The 16,761-nt window shown below is 42.6% G+C and overlaps 1 protein-coding gene across 9 annotated transcripts in view; it reads right to left on the reverse strand.

Annotated features, from left to right (window-relative positions):
- The window catches only part of PEAK1 (pseudopodium enriched atypical kinase 1), a 293,334-nt gene that overhangs the window by 192,900 nt on the left and 83,673 nt on the right, over positions 1 to 16,761 (reverse strand). The gene's annotated exons all lie outside the window — the stretch shown is intronic.

Consider the following 16,761-nt stretch of genomic DNA (forward strand, 5'->3'; position numbering starts at 1 on the left):
TGGCAATCCATGGTACTCTTCCATATTCTTCCATAATTCAAATGTATGGATTCTTCTTTGCTCTTCCTTCCTCAATGTCTAACTTCCACATGCATATGAGGTGACTGAAAATAAGTGCGGTAGAAAACCTCCCAATGACATGCCTCAGATACTGTGGGTACAGCTAGTTCTAGGCTGCCCCAGTAAGGTGAACATTGTCTCAAATCACGCCACACAAAGCCTCTGGTTTCCCAGGGTATCTAAGTTATGTTTATACTCTACTGTAGTTCATTGAGTGTGCAACGGCACGATGGAAAAAGTCTGGGATGTTATGAGAATGACAGCATTATGATACAGAGACACAAGTGCACACAAGCTGTTGGGAAAACGATGTCACCGGACTTGCTAACACAGAGTTGCCACAAGCCTTCAACCTGTCACAAACACACTTATTTGCGAAGCACCATCAGGCAAAACAGCAAAACGCAAGCAAAGCAATAAAACGCGTGCTCACAGAAGCAAAAGATGAGCGTATATGTTTAGTGATTAAGCACTCTGAAACAACCAGAGAGCGGATCACTGATTTTGAAAGTTCCCCAACAAAATACAGAAAATCAAAACGGACTCTTAACCGCCAGACAGGAAGCATGTACTGCATACAGAGCGTTCCAGGAGTAATGGCACGAACGGCAACGTGTACTTTGGCAAACCAACCAGCCCAGCATGTGGACATGAGATTCCTAGACATGCTGCATTTTTCTATGGGTTTTAAGGAGTAAGATCAGCATCTGGCAGAGATCAGCAATGGAAAGAAACAGCATCTGTGCACCTCCTGCAGACCTCTTGTTCTCCGCTTTAGTGCACCATCGAGTCACGACAGACAGAGGTTCTACACGGTGCTGAGTAACCAATAAGCAAGGGAAGCATGAGCTCACTAGTATTTCCTCATTAATCTGTAGTGAACAAGTTCACATGTTTTCATCACATCAAAGCTTCTGCTTCGACATATGGCCGGCATCTGTCTCCCAACTCCAGAGTCCCTTCCTCTTTTCAAATTTAGAATCCCTGGAAAGAATGGCACCGTTGGTGTAGGGGAACAGGTCGGCAGTTTGAAACCACCAGCTGCTCTGCAGGAGAAAGACGAGGCTTTCTCCACCTGAAAGACTGACAGTCTTGGCAATCCGTCGGGCAGTACTGCTTTATCCCAGGTGGTCAAGTCAGAATCAGCTCGATGGTCGAAGGGTTTTGAGTCTGATCCGGCTGGCTGGGACAACAAGCAACAAAGTGAGTGTGGGCTCACTTGTGCTCACAGATCGCTAGTGAACAGTTTCACAGTTTTATAACCCTTGTGAAACGGCTCCCTACAGATTAGTAAGGGGCTGGGGGGTTACAAGTGAGCCTGTGCTTACTCTGCTAACTGGGGAATCTCCTCCTGTTCGCCCCACAAGGTCACCTGTCCTAAAGTTAGGGGTCTCGATGCATTTAGAGCAGAGCCACGGGTCCACATGGTCATGCTTGGCAGTACCTCTGTGGATGATCTTTCTCTGCCTCTCCATTTGCTCCCCGTGGAAATTCTCGTGAGGGGTCAATGACAAAGCAGGGCCCACATAGGAAGCTCTATTATGATTACCGCGAGGCCTGCTTTGCCACAAAACAATTTGCCTACGCTTTAATTGATTCTGATTTTTCTCTTGGTAATCATCTTTTAAATTGCTGGTATGTGATGTTGAAGGGGAGTTACTTGAACAGCTCTCAAGCTGGACTGGCTGCCGTCTTCGATCACTTGTGAGCCCTGGCCTCCTGACCATGCACTCTCCCGAGTCCCATGTGTGGCTCTCTCTACGACCAAGAGAAATTACTTGGTACAGAGTTGTGAATAAAATGTCCACCTTGCCATCCTTGTAATCATTTGTGTATATTGCTGTCTCTCCCACTGACCTCAAGAAAAGCCTAACAAAAGCTCGATTTCACATAGTCCACACCCTCACTGTTGTGCGTAATGCTCGCACCCAGTCGGCCCCAAGGAAACCTTTATTAAAATGTTTCATAATCAGTGCAAAACCCTCTAGAGAAGAGGGAAGGAACAAACCCAGTCTTTACTGGAGTTCTGCTCTCCGAGTGTTCTAGTAAAAAGTCAGTGGAATAGCAGTATCAGCAATCTGTGCTTGGCTGCCACTGCTGCTATTTTTCACATGGGTGCAGGAGCTCATTGACTCCATCTAGGCCCTAAAGCCCAGCCGCTTTCTCCTTTTGCCAAAACAGAACGCTTCAGAGGCTGACACTGAACTAACTCCTCAGGGCAGGAAGCATGTCTCACTCATCTTTACAGCCTCAGAATCTTGCATGAGCCCAATGAATGCTTGCTGACTGAATGCAGATTGAAATTGATCCATGGTGTAGTTTCATATTTGGCTAATAATTTTTAATATCATCCCTACAAACCATGTAATCAAATCTTAAAATAACCCCCAACCTTCCACACACACACACCCCCCACTGGTAACTGGGAGGTCATTTCCCATGGAGCAGTGATGTATCAAATTGAATTTGGTTCCAGGCTCCACGCAGAGGGAAATCTGAAGCTGGGAGGCAAGAAAACCAGGCAGAATCCACTGCTGGGAAGGGCGCAGTGTGACAGTGCAAGCAGAGGCGGAGCTGCCAGCTCTTCGACAGGCCCGGGGAAATGAGCACTGACAGGGCACAGAGGAGCCAGGACCCATGAACCTGGCTCTCGTCTACATTTCTTTGGCAAATTAAAGTTTCCAAGAGGATAGGCCACCTTTCTATTCAGGAAGTGCTTTGGAAAAAGATGTGTGTGAGATCCTTGGGTTAACTTTCCTTCCATCTACAATATACAGGTCAAATCATCTCAGCTTAAATCTTCTCTAACTGGGACCTGAAAATCCAGCTGTGGCCTGCCTTTTGCTTCTTTTAAAATATCTCTTCCTCTCGGGAACTAAGATTCCCAAAGACTTTAATTCATAAACTCTGGTTAGGATGCTTGAAGTTAAACTAGTTTTGAAAAATGGATAGGGATAAAAAATAAAGTTATCCTTATAAGGTTAAGCATATGAACATAATACAGAAAGCTGTCACAAACAAAATAAAAAAACCAAACAAACCCGAACTAGCTACATCTACATTTATACTTGAACATACAATACAGTTTAAGTGATTTTTTAAAGAATATAGTTTAAATTTATCCAGTAATATTCTAAATTGTATGAGAGATTTTGATCTCAAAATGATTCTCATTGGACTAGAAGAGATAAAATCTCCCCCATTTGCTAAGGCCACTTCAGACATCTATCTAAACCACTTAACACACACACACACACAGCATCTATCTAAAGCACTTCACACACACGCACACACACACACACACATCTTACCGCTAGTCTCCCTCTCACCACACACAGATTGATCTTTGGGTTTTAAGGAATGACATAATGAACTCCAACATTAGTGGCCTATTAACTTTGCTAACGGAGATTCTCTAAGCACTGCCAGCAGACATGTCTGTCCATTCTCTTGTGATCGTCAGCCACAATACCCTAGGCTTGATCATCTTTCAAACAGACGAGGAAACGCAGGCATTTTTAATCTGGAGAAATAAAAGAATGCTAGAACCATTTCAAAACAAAGTTACACCCACTTCATAAGAATTCAAGTTAGTTCACATTTTCTCCTGGAATCGCTGGACCGTAGGGCTAGAAAGCTCTGTTCTGAGACTCCCTCTCCTCCCTTGTGTGTACTTCCCATCCGATGGCAGCATCTCCCTAACTTCCTAACTAATCATCTAAACGAACAAAGAAAGTGTGTGTGTGTGTTGGGGGGGGCGGGGAAATTCAGTCTCCTAGGTCTAGCAATATTGTAGCAATGTTGGAAGAACTCTCACATTGTCACGATCCTGAAACTGATAGTTTCTGATCTTCTACAACATAGAATCAATCAGGATCAACATTCTTGGTATCATTCTGTTCAGGAAGCAGCATGGCATGTGGGACAGATAAGGAGAGAAAAATCTTGGTGGCAGATGAGCTCATGCTGTCAGCAGCTTGTTCAAAGAAAAGCCCCAGTGCTATTTCAGGGGCAGCCTTTTGAAAATCCTCGGAAATTAGGTTTAGGGAGATGAAATAATGGCAGTAGGTCCACTATGATTTATCCCAAGGTTCAGGCATTTAACCACACGCTAGTCTCAAGTTACTCTTTTCAGTGTTTATTTGACTACTACTTACAGCAAGCCTTCCAAATGTACACGGAAATCCAAATAGCTCTGATGGGGCTCTTTGTTTTCCGTGAGAAATTAATAATACTGCTAGACAAATTATTTTTTGAAAATACTAAAAAACAAGTAACTAGTAATTTAAAAAGAAAATAACCAGCGATTTTCATCCTAGAAAAGTGTTTCTAAATGATTACCAACACAGCGGTAAAGAATGCATTGATTTTTAATAATTACAGAATCAAATACGTGGTGGGTGTTTAGTCAAACTGGTTCCAGCACTTGCTCTCACTAAGGAAATCACTGTTGGGACGGGGCATATTGAAACTGTACCCAGCCAGTTAAATGAAGAAACCCTCTGATGAATTATTATAAATTCCTATGCCAATAACATAAACACTCACACTTGGCTCTAATGTACTATAAACATCTGTCTGCATTTCTTTAATAAACACTCAGAGTTGGTGTAAATAAGAAACAGATACTTATGAAACAGAGTTCTTTTTTATAGCCTACGTATATAAGCATATGGGGCAACTGACCAATTAGAAAGCATTACTGGTGCATATGCCAACAATAACAAAGTAATTAAGACCATAATTATATATTTCTTTTTAATAGAAAAACTATCTATAGATCACTGTTGGATTTCTTTAAGCATGCCCTAAAAACCTACAACACCATTATAACTTTTAAAAAATGTGCACACATGCTAGATTTTCCTTTTATAGAATCAGAATCATTACAAACTCTTCGCTTAAGGGAAAAAAAAAAGACAATTTTATTCCAAAAGCCAATGGTAACAAGGATCAAAATTAAGGAGAGTACTCACACTTTGATAATTGGAGGATAAATTGATAAGCACAATATGAGAGAAGGTGGCAGGGATTGAGAAATCCCGGCTAAAGCCCACTCCAACAGCCACAGTTCAGAAAATGACTTTAAGGATGCAGAAGTCTCACAATAAGGGCAAGAACTCAGCTCCCTGGGAGAGCCTAGAAACCACTACCCTGCAGTCCCAGTGGAGACGACTCTGGCCTCTAAGGGACCGTCACTCTCCACGAATATGGCAGGAGGTCACTTTACAAGAGGCCACCAGAGGGTCATCCATCATGTTGGACTCCTTATTAGATCCTTTTGAGAAGGTTTCCAGACAGGATCCTCAGTTTCCTCTTCAATGGAAAACAAGTATATCTGTCTTTATAGAGCTACTGGGTTGGAGATAATATAAACAAAGCTTCTAAGCACAGGAATCTTCCAGGGAATTTAACACAATTATCTATTGTGAAGAGACTGCAAAACTGTACCATAAAATCCTAGTTTTAAAAAGACAAGGAAGAAAAAAAAAACAATACTGGAGATCTGACATCACAGAGACCAAATTTAGATTGACACCCTTTTCCCAACGCTATCAAAATGTATTGGACAAAAATGATCTTAAGCTATACCAGTACACTCACTGTTGTGAAATGAGTTTCTTCCTGTGACCCTTTCCCTGTGCTATTTGGGGAAAAACAGCCTGAGAGATTCTAACCCCAACCCCTACCCCACCCCCAAACCTGAGGAACTACTTTGGCCCCACTTTTCTAACCGAGCATGCGTGCTACTTTTGCCAGGTAGAATGACATTTCGTGGGTAAACCTGGTTTGATACTTTTTGTCTGGTTCTGCCCTGCAACCTGCCCTGTGATTGGTAGGCACCTTGCAGGGACGGGTTAGTAGACTTTGTCAACTGCAGAAAGGGACTGGTCAGTCTGTGGCCATGACGGGCATGCTCTGCCTTGAAATAAATGGGCAATGAGTTTGCGGACTGAAGCAGCCAACCCAGTGAGGGCTGTAGAGGATGAGAGAGAAATAGACAGGAGAATAGAGAAGCAGAGTCAGACGGAAAGCAAGGAATGTCCTAAAAGAGCTGAAGACAGTGAGAGGCCTGGATGGGGCTCAGCAGCAGAGGTGGTGGCAGTAGGCCTGGAAGGGGCCCAGCAGCAGAGTGGCCGTGACAGTTGGCAGGCCACAGGGGGCCCCTTCCTGAGGAGGTCAAAGAGAATCCTCCTCTGGGGTCCAAGAAGAAGCCTGCGTGGCCCAGAAAAGCTGAGCGATGGCCTAAAGGAGCATCTAGCTAACGGCCCTGTGGACTTCTCTTCCAAAGTGACCCCCCTTCACCTCAAGAAACTCAGCGTTTCTGTCCCACCCTGTGCAAACAAATGGAAAAGCTGAGAGAGCTGCCCTGCGCTGTAGAAAGGGAGACGTCCTGACTTAAATCCCAAGTTGTTCCCGGTTCTCCATAATAAAGCTCCTCACTTTAAGCACAGGGTGGGAGTTGTGGGTGGCCACTGCCATAGGCTATCATATGCTTTGGGAGGGAAAGTTGGTCTCAGAATTTAGAAGGCTGAAGAAAGGAGGTATGCCTGAACTCTACCTTCATGGGAATCAGCTTTGGCTTAATTTGCATTATTCTCCCTGAAATCAGACAGATTCTGATGCTCATATTACTACTCCCACCATTACACAAACCAAATTCAAAATGTAAAATCAAGGAATAGATATAAGTAATTGTTACTGGGTATCCACTATGCAAAGGTATAATGCTAGGCACATAACATGGTCACCTATCAAACACTATAGGTAGTGTTAATGATAAGGGAACTGAGGCTCTGCAGCTATTTGGTGACAGCACTGAGACTGAGCCAAGTCGGTGTGAAGCAAAGCCAATTTTATTTCCACAGTAGCACACATATGTACAGTAGCACAAAAGTACTTCAAATTTAATAGCACAATATTGGGCAAATTTGCTGCAAAGCCCTTCCAAACAGGACAAACGAGCAAGGATGTCACTTTGAGAACTAAGGTGCCCCTGATCCAAGCCATGGCACTTTTCATTGCTTCCTATGTCTGTGCGAGTGGGGACAGTGACTAAGAAAGGCCACAGAGGAAATCCACTCATGGGAAGTATGGGAAAGAAATTTGGAAGTCCTGTGGGCTTCCTGAAGAACAAGCAAATCTACCTAGGAAGAAGTAGTCTGCATGTTCCTGAGCGCCAAGGCTGGCAAGACTTCGTCGCATGTCCTTTGGACATGGTAGCAGGAGAGGAAGGTCACTGGGAAGGGACATCAGAGGTCTTTGAAAAAGAAGACATTGTGGTTGCCATGACTGGCTCAAAAACAACAACAATGGTGCGGAGGGCGCAGGGCCCAGCAGTGGTTCCTCCTGTGGCAGAGGCCCCGTGAGTCAGAAGCAACTTGTCGGCACCTAGCAACGACAGCAAGCATCATCATCAAGACCAAAAGTAGTCAGCTTAAAACAGCTGTTTTTCAAGAAAGGCAATTCTTTTCACTTAGGGGATGTGGAATCAACAAAGAGTTTGAAGCTGCTTGGAAGAACTCTTTTTGGAAAGTATAAGCTACCCAAACAGTTATGTAACTGTAAATGTGCCTCCAAATATGAGGGGGCTCAAGGACCAAAGGAGGCTGGTCGCATCTCTTCATGGGCCCACCAAAGGCTACTGGTGGTTGCTCACTTCTGAGAGATGAGCCACTGAAGGCAGGAACTTTGGGGACTCAGGCAAACGAAGGTGGCTCAGGAAGGGACCTCTCAGGCCACCCCATCAAGTGTTACATAAGAGTGGTTCAGCATGTGGAAGTGAGCTAACGAACAGCAAGCATGAGAGTGTAGTCCTATTCTGCCTTGCAGAGGCCTACTCCCCTACAACAAGGAACGGAGTAACAGCTCTAGAAACTTTCCAACCTCAGAGCTGTACTGAAAAATATAAATCACCCACAATCACAAAACAGATAACTGCTACTGACATGTTGATGTATGCATTCAATTATTTCATTCCAAAGAGGGGTGTGGGCCTGTGTCACAATTCTCGACGCTGACTACTTCTTGTCTGCTGCTTTACTGATCATAGGTACCATCGTCTCAAGCTTTGCACCATGCATTCATTCCTTCCGGCTCTTCTCCAGTGTATGCTGCACCCACCAGGCAAAGTGATTTTCTAAATGCCAGTCTGACTTCATTCCTCAGTTCAAAACCACACAGTGGCTTCCCATCTCATCTCAGAACAAGGTGAGATTCCTTTCAACCAATTTCCCTCATGCCCTCCCAACTCCCGTGGCAAAAACATTACCAACAAAAAACTGTGTCAACCAGTCAATTCCAACGACATCCAGCCTATAAGGAAGGGCAAAGTAGTGCTTTCGCACAGGGTTTGCAAGGCTGCACATGTTTACAAAAAGCAGACCACCCCATCTTGCGCTCATGAAGCTCTTGTGAGTTTGAGCTGCTGACATTTCAGCGAGCAGTAGAGGGCTTCCTGCCACCCGGGTTTCTACCAAGGACACACAGAGTCACACGTTCAACCACATCCTCTGTTTCCATTACTTGACTTGCTATTCACGTTCTCCTGATGATCTGTGTCAGCGATACAGACCCCCTGGCTCTTTCTGAAAGACACGCACGCACGCACCTCTACTTGAAGGCTTATAGTTCTCTCCACCAGGAACAATTTTTCTCCAGTTCTCACAACTGCTCTTCAGAACGCTTCATTTTTTTGGTGTGTGTGTGTGTGTGTGTGTCTATTCAAATGACCCTCAACAAGCTGGATTGACAAAGTGGTTGCAACAGTGGGCTCCAACAAGACGCCAGTTGTGAGGAGGCGCAGGACTGTGTGTTTCATTCTGCTGCACAGAGGTTTGCTCTGAGTCACCCCTCAACTGGACGACATCCAACAATTCAAATGACACTTGGCAGAGAAAACTTCCCTGACCCACCTTCCTCCCCCAAAGCAATCTTCCCTTCTCTTTTGATAACCCACATCATCCTTATACTTTGTTTTTCTACACAGAACTTACCATCGGCTGACAAATCATTTATTTACTATTCTGTTTCTCTGGTAAAAGTTCTGTTTAAAGCAAAGAAATGACCTGTTCTTTGTTCTTAGCATTCAAGGTTATACTGGGGCTGTGTAGACACTCTCTAAGTATTTGTGAGTAAAGAGATGGACAATTAAATCGATCACTAGGATCAGGGTGCATTGAGATTTATATCATCTACATATAATTCAATTATCACAGAATGCATTCTTGTTACAGAATATTTCATTATATACAAAACTCCCAAAATCAAACTCACTGCCATTGAGTTGATTCTGACTCGTAGCCACACTACAGGACAGGGCAGAACTGCCACTGTGGGTTTCAGAGACTAGAAATCCTTACAGGAGTAGAAAGCCTCATCTTTCTCCCTTGAACCAGTTGGTGGTTTTGAACTGCTGACCTTGTAGTTAGCAGCCCAGTAGGCAACCACTACACCAAGAGAGCTCTGGTGTATGTATCTACACACGAAGGTAATTTTTAAAGTACTGCTACTCTAGAGGAACTCTTGAGTCAAAATCACCTTGCTGGCAAGGGTTTGGTTTTGGGAACTAGGATTCCAGTCCATACATGCATGGGTTTATTCCAAAGAAAATATGCTTAAACATGCAAGTGATCAGTGGGTGGCTGCGGCCAAGTTCCCTCAATAGTACACTAGCCTTAGTCTCCTAAGACGAAGACTGTTAAATTCCAAGCAAAGAGGTCAGCTCAGAAGGTTATGGCAACTGTTTGTGGCATTCCAAAGGAGTGATCTTGATAAATTTTCACAAGGGACACCGGATGATCATGGGGCGAACAGAAAGAAGTGCTAAGAAAATGGAAACCAGCATTAGTAAGGGAGAGGCCAGGAAAGTCGTGCCAGAGAACATTTTCCCATCACAGCAATGCATTTGCTCATTCTTCAAGAGTAGCAAATATTGTCCTTTTGCTCTGATCTTGCCCTTTCAGACTTTTTGTTCCCCACACTCAAAGAATGCTGAAATGGAACAGGATTTGAGTCTCTAGGGGATGCTAAGACAGCCATTTCAATGCAAGATACATTTAAAAATGCAGATTTCTTCAGGGAAGGCTCTGAGGGATGGAAACACCACAGTCAGAAAGTGCACAGACATACATGGAGGACACATTGAGAAACAGTGGCTTCATATTTATTTTTGTTTAATGAAGTTTTGTATGCCTTTGTGGAGCCCCGGTGGCATAGTGGTTTCATGTTTGGCTTCAATCTGCAAGGTCAGCCGTTCAAAACCACCAGCTGCTCCTCGGGAGAAACACGGGCTTCCTAGTCTGTAGAGTTCATTTTGGAAACTCACCGGGGCAGCTCTACGGCCCCATAGGGTCACTCTCAGTTGGTATCAACTCGCTGGCAGTGTGTGTTATGCCTTTGTAGCGAAACTTTTTGAGTTAACCTCCTCAGCTCTTTATGCATTAAAGATGTTAATTTTTAGAATATGGTATGAATATTCCTTCCTTAACATGTCTTTAAATTTTGTGAATGTCTCACACGTTTGTATTTCTGCAGCTAAATCAATCATTTTTCCATGTAATTTTACATTTAAAATAGTCCATCTGTACACAACCGACATGCCATTATTGGTGCTCTCTGATTGGGTGGTGCCTTAGCTAGCTTTGGTTTTATGTTGATTATAAGAGGGTGCTTCAAATGCCTGTGGAAAATTTCTATTACCATAACTCCATTTTCCTCATGAACTTTTGGAAGAATCATCAAATATTTCTTTTCTTTACTAAGTGTGCATACTTATATAAGGAGAAACCGGGCTCTTCTACTATTTGGTGATATTGTTCTTCAAATTGTTTCTACTCCAATTTGAAAATACTTTATTTCATTCATCTGTAATTTTAGTTCATAAAGTGCTACTTTAATTTTATGGCCTTCCCATTCCTAAAATAACTTTCCTATTGCCATTTGCTAACTAATTCCTTCCTTCCCCTAATGAATTGAAATGACATCATTATCACCACCATGACTTTTTTCTGGGCTTCAGCTGCTTAATCTTTAGCCATTATCATATGGTTTTAATTATTACAGGCTTATTCAAACCATCTAATGCATGGCAGTATAATTCTAACTTCATAACCCTACTCTTTCAGAAATTTTCTTTTAAACTGATTCTTCTAGATCAATTTCAGAAAAGAAGAAAATGTTAAGCTCCCATGGTAGGGCAGTTTTCTAGAGAAACAAATCCAGTGACATTCATCTATGTACAAGAAAGAACTTTATCTCAAGGACTTATTTATCAGTAAAAGCATCCCAACTCTCTCTAACTCAATCCCCAAGTCGATAGTACTCCTTAAGTACCTCTTCAGACTCAAGTAGCACCTTGCTGGTGAACTGGGAAGCAGAAGATCGCAGAGCTGAGCAGACCCAAGGTCAATGGGAACTTGACTAGGTCCTGGTGGCTCTGAGGGTAGGTGGCAGAGGCCAAGCAAGCAGGAAGGTGAAGTAGCAGAAAGAGAAGCAGTTCCCCGAATCCCTCACTCTTGTGACAGCTCTGGCTCCACCCACGGCCAGGTATGTGTCTAAGTTGACACAATCCCTACCTACTACAGCTCCCCGATGCTACTCTACTCCTGATTCAAAAGCATTGGTTAGGATTTTTATTGGAATTGCATAAAATTAATGGATTTGTGAAAAATACAGCTGAATGTTCTTAAGCATGCTTAAACTCTACTTACTTAAGTTTCTTTATGTTGTGCTGTAAAATGTTTTCCTTAGAATAATTTCTTGTCCCCACCCCCCGTCAGTCCTGGGGTTTTGGGGCTTGGCTCAAGGGGAGTCCTTCTGGGACATGGTGGTACAGTGAATGGTATGACCCTTTGCTGGGCATGCCTACATAGTAGGGTATGCTGGGCCCCTCTAGGGTTTCCCATTTGGGCTCTAATAAATTTCTTCCCTTTTGCTTAAAAATAAAATTTCTGTGCTTATTTTGGTGTTTCCTTCTAAATATTTAAATTTTCTCCATTAGTAGCTTCTAATTTGCTATTGCTATAATATTAAAATATTCTCAATTCCAGTATGAAAAAGCCTCAAAAAATTGATGGAAAAATTCTGTTATCTTTTTATTTAACTTTCTTTCTGTGAAATTTTTGAAGCCTTCTCATAGATTTTGTTTGTACCAGTTATATGTCTCATAGAATTTTCTTAGATTTTTTTAAGTAGAGAGACTCATACATGAACAAGGATAAATCAAGTTGTCTCTTCCAATGATTATACTCATCATGTGGCTGCTTTCTGGTCCTAGCTATCTTTTATTCCAGGAAAAGCCTTCCTACCTGGATAACTGTTGGTTTGTTGTACCCTTTGCAGAAATGGAAAATATTTAGAAGAATTTATTCAGATGATCTTTCACTCAAGACTCAGTTGGCAAAAAAAAAAAAAAAAAAAAGACCCAACATGATTAGATTCTATCTAGGCCAGGCCAAGTCAACCCCGCAGAATAAGACGGCAGTCTTGTGGACCCACTTTATAAACAAACAACACCAGCAATAAAGCTATTCTGAGCATGCTAAGATAAAATACTGCCATTCATTTAAAAAAGAGCAAGAAATGGTATTTCCTTGATCAGAGAGCGAAAAGTTCAATGAATATTTATTTTTAAAATCAAGGAAGAGTAATCACTGAAGGTTATAATCAATAATCTGATGTAACTACATGACTGAAACGAGAAGGCGATGACTTGTCTGAAATTGATTGGTCTGTATATCATCCTGAGGGCAATCTGAGTACAGCATCTTGTCATATAAAGACCCTGGACATAAAACCCAAACAGGAAGCACAACAGGTTTGCACAGTGATTCTACACCAACTCGATTTTCAGTTGCTGGCCTTACTTTAGAGACCAAGCTTCTTCAGTGCATTCCCCGCAGCTCATTCCTGTAAATGGAAGGCATAAAACACCAGGGCATCGTGCAAAACTGAACTTTAGGAAAAACAGTCGGAATAAGGTCACTTATCAGCACCCCTTTGTTAGAAGAGCAGCGTTAGGAACGCAATGTCGCTAGACACAGTGAAAAGGAAAAATCTGGACCACATTTTACCACTGAGGGAGACACAAATGGGAGAGACTACTTTAGCATCTAATTCAGTAGAGCTGAGCAAGAAGAGCAGGGGCTTAAAAACCAATTCCCTTGGCATATTAGTGTGTTCTCATTAAATTACAACTGACTACAGCACTGATGCATTACAGTATAATAGATTTTTGGGGTGTTGATAGGAAAATCATCTGGATTGGAAATGCCATTACACAGCTTTCTGGAACCCATAATAAATGATCTGGGGATGGAGGGATCATTCTTTTTTCAAATGTACAAAATGGTAGAGAGTCAAGCTTTTTGCTACGGGAGGAAAACCATCCACACCAAGGAAAGATATAAAATGGGCAGTGATGTTCAAGTCAGCAGTGACAGGTTAGCATGCACAACTGACATAGCAGATAATGGGAATAGCCTTCTCCAGAGGCCTGCAATACTGGGGGGTGGGAGTGGGGTGGGGTGCAGACTTAAGGTAGGCCACAGAAAATTCTGCAATCATCAGACAGCTTCTGCTTTGACTGGATGAAACTCGCATGTATCAGCATATATAATTAGATTCATTTCACACCGCCATTCAAGCGAAGTCGAGTCAATCTCTCTTCATTACGAGGGAGGGAGTTACAGCTATACCTTCACCTCGGATTATACAGATTTCGGCTGTAACTCTAAATGGTGTTCTCAAGAAAGGTCACACGTTAAAAAGAGCACATACCCCTCCCCGCCTAAGAAATTGATTAAAAGCAAACTCTCCAACCACCAGAACAGTTTCTCCTTGGGCGCCCCATTCCCATTTGTCTGGTTTCTTTGGGCAAATGTTGACTTAAGGCGCACATTCCTCAGAGTTATTACTGTTGGCCTGATCATCCCATCTAACTTTTGGCTGAAAGGTGGATTCTGGGAATATCTTCAGGTTCAAGTTTAAAGATATACTTTTTGAAGGTTGAAAACTTTAGCCTTCGAGTCAGAGTTAAATCATAGCAGACTCCTATTATTTGCTAGTATAAAAAACAAAACAAAATAATATCGACACAATAGAAGCTATGTGGAGCATAACAAATTACAGATAACATTGCAAATTCCAAAATCCTTCGTTGTGTTCATGTGGAACCTGTACAAGGACCAAGAGGCAGTCATTCAAGAAGAATACAGAAATAGTCAATAGTTTAAAATTGGGGAAACTGTACATCAGGATTGCATCTTTTCATAATATTTATTCATTTTGTGTGCTGGCCAAATAACCCAAGAAGTTCAACTTTCTAAAGAATGCAGCATTTGGATTGGCGGAAAACTATTTACAACCTACAATATGCAAAGGACACAAACTTGCTGGCTGACAGCAGAGACTTGGGGCAGAAGACTGAGGGACTACAGCCTTTAGTTTTGTCAAACCTCAGCATAAAGAAAACAGAAATCTTCACAATTGTGCATCCTAAGTTCTGATGAAGGTGGGGCGATCGACACTGTCAGAAAGAAAACAGAAATCTTCACAATTGCGCATCCTAAGTTCTGATGAAGGTGGGGCGATCGACACTGTCAGGGCTTCACAAACAAACACCCACGGAAGCAGCGACAAGGTGAGTCTGCTGTAAGAAGCCCCTTGTTGTCTCTTTAAAAATCATTTTATTAGGGGCTCATACAACTCATCACAGTCCATACATACATCCATTGTGTAAAGCACATTTGTACATTCATTAACCTCATCATGCTCAAAACATCTGCTCTCCACGTAAGCCCCTGGCACCAGCTCATTTTTCCCCCTCCCTCCCCGCTTACCCCTCACTCATGAACCCTTGATAATTTATAAATTACTATTTGATCATATCTTACACTGTCTTTAAATGGTTTTTCAAAAGCAAAGATCTTACTTTGAGGTCTAAGGTACACCTGACCCACGCCGGGGTATTTTCAATCACCTCATACACATGCAAACGCTGGATAGTCAATAAAGAAAAAACTGACACCTTTGGGTTTTACTGTTGATGAAAACTATCGAATAAACCATGGACTGCCAGAAGAACGAATAAACAAACCTTTCTTGAGAGAGGGGCAGAAAGAATGCTCCTTACAAGTGACGGGGCGGGACTTTGTCGCATGGACTCTGGATTTTGCCAGGAGGAACCGGCCCCTGGAGAAGACCATCATGTGCCGCAAAGTAGAGGATCGGCACAGAAAGCCCCAGGAAGACCCTCCCCTGATAGGAACGGACACAGTGAGTCCAACAAGGGGCGCAAGCATCGGAAGAATCTGAGGATCAGGCAGGACCAGGCGGACCCTCGCTACGTTCTTTTATGTAGGGTCGCTATGAGTTGCAATTAACTAGACAGCGACTAACACCTATACCAGCAATAAACGGTTAGACACTCTGCCAAATGGCAGCCGGGGTTCTTTAATATTATATTGCTTTCTACTAAAATAAATGTTTTTCCTTATGGTAAGAAAGACATCACCCAGGCCTCAAAAACAATGATGGTTTTGAAATAAGCAAGTTGAAGAAATAGATGCAACATACACATACTGCCCTTATGAGAGTTTAAAACTTTTAACCCAGCGTCACGACACATATTTAAAAGGCAAAAAACATGCATGCCTTGAATGATAACCACGGATAGACAACTGGATTGCTTTTTAAGGCATGTCTCATTCTAGCAAAACACTAATACCGACGCTGTGCTCGAAGCTCCTCTCAATTTATTAAATACAGTATGTAAAGGCTAACATACAGGCACAAACACCTCGAGGTTCAAGGAGAACCAAAGGCCACGTGTGGAGAATGGAGCTCTTGATAAGAAGGCAATGTGCACTAGGAGCACATTTCACATGTAAGTCAGATGTGGAGCCAAACATCAAACCGTTGAAAGGATCAACGCAGACCCATGTAACACTTGAGATCATGGAGGCAAATGTTAATATAAAACCCCAAATGGTCACAGTGTTAATATAAAGCCTATTAAATCCTTGTTTCAGAAGCTTGTCTGGCTATATTGATTATGCCCCATAAGCGTGATAAAGGTCTATGATGGTTAAATGGAATTTTTATTGAGTGAACAGTGCAGGAATGAAATGGAAAGAAAGCAAAAACCACTCGTTCCAAAGTGCCATCCCTCTGCATCGAGTTAATTGAAGGAATGCAGACTCAAGGACGATGCCACACACCAAAGCCCTGAGGGTCAAAAATTGTATTTTATAGGATTGTCACTGCCCTCACCAGGGCCATCAATTTGGTTATTAAATCGACTCCTTTGGTGTAATGAAGTCATTTCAATAGAAATAAAAAAATGCCAGTTTCAGTGTCATCTCTTCTGAAAATAAATGTGTTGTTCTGTCTTAGAATTCAAATGGCAGCAGCAGGTCATTACTCCGTCCTAGTCTGTTGGCACATTTTAACTCATTTTATAAACCCAGGATTTATTTCTGATCTATCATCTCAGGGAAAGAAAGCATGTTGACGTGAAGGCATTTTCATTTTGCTAGGCTGACAGTGGCAGTCCCTCGGGGGCGAGGCCAACTCAGGCACCACGAAAGCAGCTGTTATGAGCCAAGTTTCCGACCTGTTCATTGCCTTGTGACAGGTCGCCAGTGTAGACACCCACCTGGCAAGCAGTCGACAGATCCATGCAGTCACATCATAAGTCTG

Source organism: Tenrec ecaudatus, chromosome 17 (genome assembly GCF_050624435.1).
Source record: "Tenrec ecaudatus isolate mTenEca1 chromosome 17, mTenEca1.hap1, whole genome shotgun sequence".
Taxonomy (NCBI): domain Eukaryota; kingdom Metazoa; phylum Chordata; class Mammalia; order Afrosoricida; family Tenrecidae; genus Tenrec; species Tenrec ecaudatus.